Raw genomic sequence first — 10,192 nt, forward strand, 5'->3', positions numbered from 1 at the left:
CCAAGTGAAGCAGATTCCACCTCTCATTCACAGCCTGCATTGAGGCAAAGTACTGGGAGTGCAAGCTGCTTTTCTGGAGGCACAGATTAAGTATCATGTGAGAGAGCCAAGAGTCCCTGACAGGCATGGAATTGTGAGTTCTGCTTTTTTTCCTGGTTCCTTACAGTGGCAGTGACTTCAAATCTGATCCCATGCAGGAGGTAATTAATGTGGTGGCATTTCATTTCAGTGCCTTCTCTGCAGAATGGATACTGGACCCAAATGTTGGATTGCAGGACACCTGGGTGCTAAGAAATAGCAGCGAGCTGTCCCACACAATACATTTGTCATTCAGCCAACTCTTACTACTGTCTGGAAACATTCAGTCCCAGACCCTGTTTCTCTCACTTGTTTGACAGCTGTTGAAGATACAGAAGTCTTAATAATGTTCATAAATAGATTTTTGGAATCCTTCTGTATAGAATATGCCAGCACAGTGAACTAGCTTGTGTTATTTATAAGTAGTGCTCTTGAAAAAAAAAACATTATTTCACTGAGAAATAAGAAAGAAAATGCCCAGCTCCAGAAACTCTTCTTCAGTAAGGAGCCAGAGTAATTTCTAAAACCCTGTCATTTAGCTGCAGAATTTTTTACCACCTCTCAGTGTGACATGCACAGAATAACAACCAGGACCCAGAACAGCACAGCCGAGGATATAAAGAAGATTGCACAGAGATCAAGGACTGTTTTCACTGTTGCCTCTTGAATGCATGAACCTTTACATAGGTAAGTGATGGTTCCTAGAAAACCTGAGTACTCCTGTGGAGCTGCTAAGCCTCATCTTCAAGACATTCAAGTTCATCTCAAGGAACAAAAGTTTTCTATGATGAGGCAGGACTTTAGGATTACAGCTGCCATTACCAATCATTATTACAGACACTAAACCTCCACTTTTCTTAACAGCTAAAAAATCCACAACTCTGGATTTCAATGCAATTTGCAGATTATTCTTTTCTGCTGACCTATACCTCCTCTTTACCCTGTTGCTCCACAGCAAGCCAGATGGAGAAGCCTTTTGGAGAAGTTCTTTTCTGTCCTCACAACCTTCTTCCACGGCTTCTTAGTGCTGTCCTGAAAGGCATTTTCCCTCCTAAGGCAGCTACCCTAGTAAAAAAAAAACCACAACTGTTCGAGTTGCAAAGAGGAGGAGTCACGGCACAAAGCTACAGCGTCTGCTTCCAAGGTATGCAACCCTGTGAGCCCTGGCCAGAGGTTTACGCTTAAGCTACAAGGTACAGCAACAAGGACACAAACCATGAGCCTTCTTCCTTTAAGGAATACTAAACTGGAATGTCCAGGAAGGGCCATGCCTCATATAGCAATCAGTCAGCTGCCTTTGTGTTTAGCAGTCACTTGCGTGCCTTCTAAATTGTAGGCATATGTATTTTCCCACAGGTTTGTATTGTTTTGTCTAGTTTCTTTCCCCCAAGTTTGAAAATTGCTCGGAAATGGCAGCAGAAAATCCCTACGGTCTGATCTTTGTCATGAGTATATTTTCCACCTTATTAGGTACAAATTTATTTTATATAACAACTGAAAGTAAAACAGAACGGAGGAGGGGGTGGAGCATTTGCTGCTGTCACTTGTGCAAACCTTATCCTAAGTTCTGTCGTGTCGACTAGCTGCTCAGCACTCCGAGACCTGTGAGTATTTCACAACTTTTGACATCCTCTGGCTTTTCTTTTTTTCATCATTGTATTAAAAAGATGAGGGAATGTAGAGCTTAGCTTCAAATTATTAAATGCTTTTAAAAACTGTCTAATAAGATTTCTTATAAAAGACAGTTTAAGTGTAGTATTTAACCTTGCACTTGTTACCTGTTTCTCTGCTTCTGCTGTGTTAGAGAAATCAGCAAATAGAGAAAACTGGTGCTAGCCTATGAAAAATTGTCATTGTTTGCTAAAATATTCACTCAGCAAAAATGAGGAGAAAAACAAACTACTACGTCTGAGCCTGGTTAATGCAGCAAGGACAGAGGCAAAAAACTGGGAGAAAAGTTATTTACTTCTTAGTGCATACAGTTGAAAGAGCATTAAATGCAGTCAGAGAACAGAAATCTGCAGTCAGTGGGATCCTACTGAAAACAGTGACAGTTTCTGTAGATGACAGCAGTGTAACAGGGAAGTTTTCATCAGTAGTAAACAAGAGTAAACATACTGATGAGCCTTGTAAAAATAACACTTTCTACCTAGTCGTAGATCATACATTCATTTAGGTTGGAAAAGAGGGGAAACATGCAGGGGACAGAAACTTGTCACAGATTGTATTGTCAAACCTGCAAAATTATATCTGTATAAGACTAATAGGAAATTTTCCTTCCTGTGCACAACCACTAAGTTGCAATTCCTTCTGTGTAAAGAAGATATTTGAGGCAGTTTACTTTTTAGCACTCTTATGCTGTGGAACAAACTCCTGATGATAATTATCACAGCATGTTTGGCTATTACAGCTAGTACATAGTGCAGGTGCTTCCTTTGTCTCTTGGATTGTGTTTATTTCTATCTACAATAGTTACAAATTTATTTGGCATGTACCAGTATTTAACTGGTATGAAAGGTATTCCTTGGAAGGAGATCATTATAGGTCAACATAGTATAAACAAATAATATTTATAGCTCAAGAGAGGTGTTAAATTTGGGAGTCTACTGGGCTGTTCTAAGCTTAGAGTATTACTTCCTAGCTGTATCCTGGTGTGCACCCGCACCAGAGGGCAGCAGTGGGCAGCCCCTGGTACTACTTTATTTCTAAATACTTCTAAATATGAGGATATGCGAGGGTGTGAGAAACAGACTGCAGAATTACACCCTGTGCCAGAGCTCCAGGAACAAGGATATCCAGGAGTGTGACAGAGACAAACTGCTGGAATTGCACCTCGAGATGCATGACACACGGGAATTCCTGGTCCTCTCTCTGCCTGGCAGAGCACAGTGACTTAAGGGATGCAGGAATGTCAACAGGCGACTGCCCCAGCGCTCCAGGGGAACCTGGCACATGAGGTGGGAGGCTCTGCAACTGGAATGGAACAATAACGAGGATGATGGTCCATCTGGCTTGGAGGTGTCACTGAAATTAATTCAGCCTGTGCCCTGTGTCAAAATTGCTTCCATAAAGAGAAAAATGACAGGCTGATATCACAGAAGATCCTTTCTGAAGGGTACAGAAAAAGCCCATATGCAGACCAGGCAGGCTTCTTCAGGAAGCCTGCACCCTTCCTGGGGCCTGGATTAAAGGTGAGAAGTGAAGTGTCCTCCTGTGGCACAACCTCTGGTTATTATCCATTTTTGGGTAGATGGTGATGAAGTGGCAACAAGAAGTTCAAGGGCAATTAAGACTCCAGGGCCTTGGGATGACTGTTAAGGGATCAGGAGCTCAGCTGCTGCTCTCCTCTATCCATACAGTTGCAGGGAAGAATGGTACAATCCAGCAGACCAATACATGGTTCCCAGCTTGGTGTCATCATCAGAATTAGGGATTTTGATCATGATTTGGTCTACTCAACACCGACCTGCTGGCAACAGATGGAGTACACGTGTCCCAAAGGAGGAAAAGGATCTTTGCACAGAAGTTAGCAGCTTATCAAAACAACTTGAAACAAAATGGGGAAAGGGGTAAAACCAGGATCACTAGAGGCAAACTTGAAGTAGCCCACCAGTTTTTGAGTGACTATGTGCTAGTGTGTTCCTTCTGTCTGCCACTGGAGGTAGGGGATGGAGGATCCATATGGCAACAAAACTACAAGGGTCAGTGATGTTTTAGAAACCATGGAAACATCTGAGAATGGTCATGTAGGAATTAGAACTTCTCTCCCCACGGAAGTAGTGGAATCAACAGCTCAGTTGAAGTGCCTCTACAGATTTGGGCAGAGTGCCTGGAAAGCTGCCTGGTGGAAAATGACCTGGGAGTGCTGGTTGACAGCAGATAAGCATGAGCCAGCTGTGCCCAGGTGGCCAAGAAAGCCAGTGGCATCCTGGCCTGGATCAGCAATAGTGTGGCCAGCAGGACCAGGCAGTGATTGTCTCCCTGTACTCAGCACTGGTGAGGTCACACCCCGAGTGCTGTGTCCAGTTCTGGACCCTCAGTGCTGAAAGGACACTGAGGGGCTGGAGGGTGTCCAGAGAAGGGCAGTGGAGCTGGGGAAGAATCTGGAGTGCAAGTCTTATAAGGAGCAGCTGAGGGAGCTGGGGGGTGTTTAGTCTGGAGAAAAGGAGGCTTGGGCGTGACCCTATGGCTCTCTACATGTCCCTGAAATGAGGTTGTAGCCACATGGAGATTGATTTTTTTTCCCCCAAGTAACAAGTGATAAAACAAGATTAAATAGTCTCAAACTGTGCCAGAGAAGGTTCAGATTGCACAATACAAAAAGTTTCTTCACTAAAAGAGTGCTCAAGCATTGGAACAGGTTGCCCAGGGAAGTGATAGAGTTACCAACACTGAAGATCTTTAGAGGACACTAGTTGTGGTACTCAGAATTAATGGCTGGACTCAACGATTTTAAAGGTCTTCTCCAACCTAAATAATTCTATGAATGTATTATATCTTGCTGTCATTATGAATGTTTGAATTCTCTGGGAAAAATAAGATTATGATCCGATCCATTCTAAAGCTGCCTAAGAGTTCACTGAAAATAGAGAGGGGGTCACAGTGGAGTAGTAGGTCAGTAGGGATAATAAAATGCTAGATTTTTTCTTGTGAGTGAGAAGTCCATCCTCAGCTGGCAGTGTCTTTCACTCCATGGACAGTGATACATTTGACACAAACCTGCAGTGATAGGTTCAGGGCTCTGTCAGAACCACGTTTCCGTTTTCTGTGCTCAGTTCAGCTTGTGCAGCCAGCACAGCAGGGAGAGCAGCTGACTGTGAGACATCCCATTCTATTCAGTGTGGTTTGTGACCCAGAGCCACTGCTCTGCAGGCCAGCACAGTGCTGCTGCTTGCAGGAGCAGGGAAGCACCACAGCCCATACTCAGTTTTGGAACAAAACTTGTTAGTCTGCACAGAAATACAGATGTTATGAATCTTGCTTTTTACATGACTCAGTCTTGTTGCTATACTCTCTATTTTGACAATACACCATCACTAGGAGCTAAAACCCGGGAGAGTGAATACTCATGCATTCCTGGCTTTTTTTTTTTTTTTTTTTTTTTAGGTTTTGAGGTTTTTCTGTGCACTTAAACACTCGTAATGGAAGATAGGGCCAATTCTCGTTATTATAATATATTTCTCAATTCTCTACACCAAATTATAGTGCTAGACAAAACAAGACATCCAAAACATGTCCATTTGTTCTCCATGCATGCTAAAATTTTTCTAATTTTCAAAAGTATTTAAAGAGTAATTGTTTAGAAATGGAGGGAGGAAATCCCTGCTCTCAGTTACTTTTTATCAGTTACTGATTTCTCAGAGAAATGTGCATGAAGCAAAATCTCATTTTCCATAGGCAGTTTCCACATTAAAGAGATTTTCTCACTCAGCTGAGGTGTCTGATTCCCATTTTACAGGTTCTGATAGGACAGAAATTCATTCCAAGAATGAATGCTGACATATTAACAAACAAGGTGATAGAGTTTGTCTCTGCAAAGAGGAAACTCTAGTGGAAAGGACTACTAATAGTTCCTCATGGGAATGTATGCTCAGAGCTCCCTTTTGAGCTGATGTTTAATGGGACAGAACCATGTTGGAGGCCCCTGATACCTACACAGACAGATTATTCTATCACAGAGGAAAAGACTTCTGGTTTCATATGGTTGATCCCATATCAATTTACCTTCTCACTGCCTCTGTGCCAAACAGAGAAGGTTCCTGCACACTGAAGGTTCTTCTGCTCTTGCTGGCCCAGTGCTGTTCCCACGATGGGTGCTGTGATCCCATGCTCAGAATGAACCTGAAGAAGAGAAAGACATTTCATCCAAGCTGCCTGCGCTATATCAGTGTAATCAGAGATCCCACTTGACCAAGATTGAGTGTCACCTTTGAGATAATATTTTGCACAGCTTTCTGAGAAGTCTGGTCTAGGATTTCCTACACATCCTTTGACCTACCTGGGGCCTATTCTCCATCATCCATCAGGATTTAGGGGTGGCTAGGGCTAGGTTTTTATATCCTGATGAGAACACAAAGAATTTAGGCACCTTGGCAGCTAATAAAAGCTTTCCATCTTGCATTCATAAATCAATGTACTACTGCAAAATAAGGAAACTGATTCCTATTTACTTTATTTATTATTTATCTTAGAAAATTAGTGAGAAATAGCAGAAATATTGGAAGCCATCAGGAGATGTACTATGTAATTAAGCTGCTGTCCCTGCTGATAAGCTGTTATATGCAAGGTAAACCAGATACTTGCATAATTACAAATTATTATACAGTATTCATGCTATAACAGATCAGGTATGTCCTTAGTGACAGCATAGGGTGATCATTCAGACACTGTTGACACAGCTGCTATACATTACAACTGAACAGTTTAATAGTTTACCAATTAACTCCAATGTCAATGCTTAAAATATTCTTTACCAAAAATTGTGGATGGTTTTTCTGCCCGTTAAGGAACAGTTAAAAGAATGTTTTATAAAAATACATGTACACTAAAAGGGTTGCACTCTGCAGTAGTTAAAAAAGTCTTGTACTAAAGTTGCTAATCCATCCACTCATGACTGAAATGTATAAAATATATTAAGATGTGTCTTTTGTAAGTAAAAATAGAAGAAATTTGCATGTCTTCAACTTATTTTTGAGTAGGTGTACCATCATATTCTAAACTGTTAATCAGAAACAATTCCCACTGCACCTTTCCCTAGATGCAGTCTTTGCCAGAAGGGCTATGAATGTCAAGTGTTGGTAATTTTCTTCCCTAGAGTTTAAGCTATAAATAAGGACAGTGTGGGAAAGTTTGTCTCTGCTGGAGAAAGGACCTGATCTCATTGACTATGTCATATCACTGTCTGCCATGGGCTGTGTTTGTGAAGATACAATTGGACAATGCTTGAGCTAAAAATCTTGTGAACAACATAGGAGTAGTGGACCCATTTTTTGTAAAATAATAACAATGACAAGGTTTACTTCACATTTCTTAAAGCTCATTTTAACTATTAATATGTTGTTAACATTATATTAACATTGGGTTTTTTTGGTTGATAAGCAACATGCTAGAAAGTTGGCCTCTTTGATGCTGCATTGGCTAATTAAGAATTATACCCTTCTACCAGCAGGGCTTGCATATATTCTGGCAAATGACAAAACTGCTGTCTGTCTTCCTGTAGAGGAAATGGTTTCCCTTACCTGCCTTCCAGAAACTAAGGAGAGGTTTTGCAGAGACTCTGTAGGAATCTATGTGCCTGACTTCTGAAAGCTGCAGCTGATAACTGCCACCAACCTACTTGTAAGAGGAAAAGCTATTGACAAGAGCACACATGCTTAAAAATAACGAATTATATCTGTTAGTATAAGCCATACAGTCAAGTTGCCTCAGGCTGAATGTCAAACTAACCTCAGGCTGAATGCCATGAAAATAATAGAGATAGAAGAGGCATCCCTGTTAGAATCAAGGGTGTGTAGTGTGTATATAAGAACACAGGAGTGCCGGTCACTGTGGCTCTCAAAGACTCAAATACTGTAACCTTTTGCAGAAAAACAATGAATAGAGTTTGTTTCCCTGGCAGTGTACTTTGGACAGTGTGGAGCTCCTAGGGTTTTTTCTTTATGCTGCTTCTTGGAAGGGTAAAATAGGTCAATTGTTGTTCCACATTCCTGAGGCTTGATAAATGCTGACACTATGATTACAGTAATTTCGTGATTATAAGCCACACCATTTTGACTAAAATTTTGGTCTGAACCCAAAGTGCGGCTTATAATCAGGTGCGGCTTATATATGGACAAAAGACAAAAAATTGCTGTTTTAAGTTTGGACGACAGGTGTCTGCTAAGAAGGCAGGAGCCTCTCTTTGAAATGGGAGAATGTTAAACGCCCTCCCTCCCAATTATTATAATTTGGAAATCAAGGGGCTTTCAGGCGAAGATATGGGAATTAGGAATAACTGTTCATTTCTAGGGAAATTAAAATAGAAATACAGTACTACAGAGAACAAACTCTAAGCCCTGACAAAGTCAGAGTACAACCTGACACCCCGTCAGGCAGGGTGTTGATAGCAGTCCCATTAAATGGTGCTGCATCCTCCTGCAGTGACAGGATGTGTCTCAGTTGGAGCAGTGCTCCTGTACAAGAGTGCAGTTTCCCTCTGGAGCTCCAGTGGTGATGTGGAGAAATCCGGTTTTCCTCTGGAGTCCAGTGGAGAAAGGGGCTCCCTTAGTGTCCCAAACCTCTGTTTTTACCTTGGTAAGAAATGTTGGGCTCTTCCCCCTGGCTGGAGCAACTCCCAATGGGATGCAGTAATTTTATCAGTCACACAGTGGGACTCAATGGGCCATTAGCAGAAAATGACTCGCTGGAGGAAGGATGGGGGGGTGAAAAGATAAAGAACAATGCCCTGCCTGGTTTCAATGGATGGGCCATTAGCAGAATATCTGCCATTGAGATAAGGATCACTGCCCCCACCCTCAACAGATGGTGATGGAATAGATACCTTTTATCACACTCTGTATTGTAACGTGCGGCTTATAATCAGGTGCGGCTTATGTATGGACAAAGAATGAAAAGTTGCTGGCACCTGGAAGTGCGGCTTATACTCAGCGCGGCTTATAATCGTGAAATTATTGTAGTTGTATTCAGGGGCTGTCAGGTGCAGTGGAGAGGCTGGGCAGCAGAGGGTGGCACTGGGAACCCACCTGGCATTGCACTGGTGCCTGCTCTCAGCCTGGGCACCCCAAGGGAAACCTGTCCTGCAGTGACCAACACTGGATGCTGGTGATGGCCAAAGCCATCAGACTGCGGTTGACATATGCTGCCTGACTGCTTACAGCTTTCTTTTGCTCACTTTACTTATTTGTCCTATAATTTTTATTGAATATAAAAAAGGTGTACAGCCTTAGCTACACTATCTTATAGCAATTACTTACATGGGGACAAGAAATGTCATTTTACACTGGCTAGAATATATATATATATTCTAGCCCAAACATACACGCACACACACACACACACATATATTATATGTATATATGTGTGTATATGTGCATGAATATTTATATGCCACTTACCAGTATATTATCCGTTTTCTTCTTGATCATGGATAAGTTAATTTTTCTCAAAAAGGATAGGAAAGAATAAGAAAACAGGACTTTCACTCTACAAATGCAAAAATATTGGAAGAACCTAAATAGTTTGGGCCAGTATGTGATGCTTGGGGATGAATTTTTATTTTTGCTTTAAGTCATTGTTTAGCATTCTCCAGGATTGTCTGTGTTCACTTTAGCCCCCAGTGTGTTCTGGTGCAGCTGTGAGGACTCACAGCCATTTTGAATGAAGCTCTGCAAGGGCACTTTTTCTTCAAGCTGTAACATCTACCTTGGAGAAACCTGAGCTAGCTGACTATAGCAAACTAGAAATATTTGCTTGAGGAGCATTAAGCATCCCATCCTAGAGGCAGATATGCAAAGCAACTAAAAGGGAGGATTTCTTGTAAGAGAGAACTCAGAAAATTATTGCTGCTTGTGAAAAATCAGTGTTAAGGAGTTTGCCCAAATCACAAGAAGATGGTGAGAGGAGGCAAGGAAAAGACTCAAGGCTGCATCCAGCTGTCTTTGTCACTGAACCCAGGTTTTCTTTCTGTGATCTTGTTTCTCCTTTTCTACACATCTTTTTCAAACAAAGCCATTTATACAGGGTTTGGTTTGTTTTTTTTACCAGGAGCTTGGTCCACTCAGTGAAAACAATCAATTTGGTTCAAAAACAGTGTATGAGGAAAAGGAAATCATTACCTCATACTCTGATTAAAGATTTAAACCTTTTTATAATTATGAATTCATGGGAAGGCAGTGAGCATGGGATTGAGTTTTAAGTTCTTTAGTAGAATATGCTTTAGTGATCATAAATCCTCCTACTTCTGCTATCCTCAAACTTTCTCCTTCCTTTCACCTCCACCATGTCTTAATTCTTTGCTGTGTTTCCATCCAGTCATACAACCTAATTCCACTGCTGTGCACAAGCAACATCACTGATTTCTGTTCCTAAGCCTTCACAATGTAGAAAGCCTGTTTTA

General features: G+C 41.5%; 1 protein-coding gene across 1 annotated transcript in view; it reads left to right on the forward strand.

The window, feature by feature from the left end:
• Positions 1-1,595: 1,595 nt before the first annotated feature.
• Positions 1,596-10,192, forward strand: part of IL15 (interleukin 15) — a 29,846-nt gene continuing 21,249 nt past the window's right edge. The window contains exon 1 of the mRNA XM_033059350.2: positions 1,596-1,682. The gene's annotated coding sequence lies outside the window, so the exon portion shown is untranslated. The remainder of the gene's footprint in view (positions 1,683-10,192) is intronic.

This window comes from Catharus ustulatus, chromosome 5 (genome assembly GCF_009819885.2).
Source record: "Catharus ustulatus isolate bCatUst1 chromosome 5, bCatUst1.pri.v2, whole genome shotgun sequence".
NCBI lineage: Eukaryota > Metazoa > Chordata > Aves > Passeriformes > Turdidae > Catharus > Catharus ustulatus.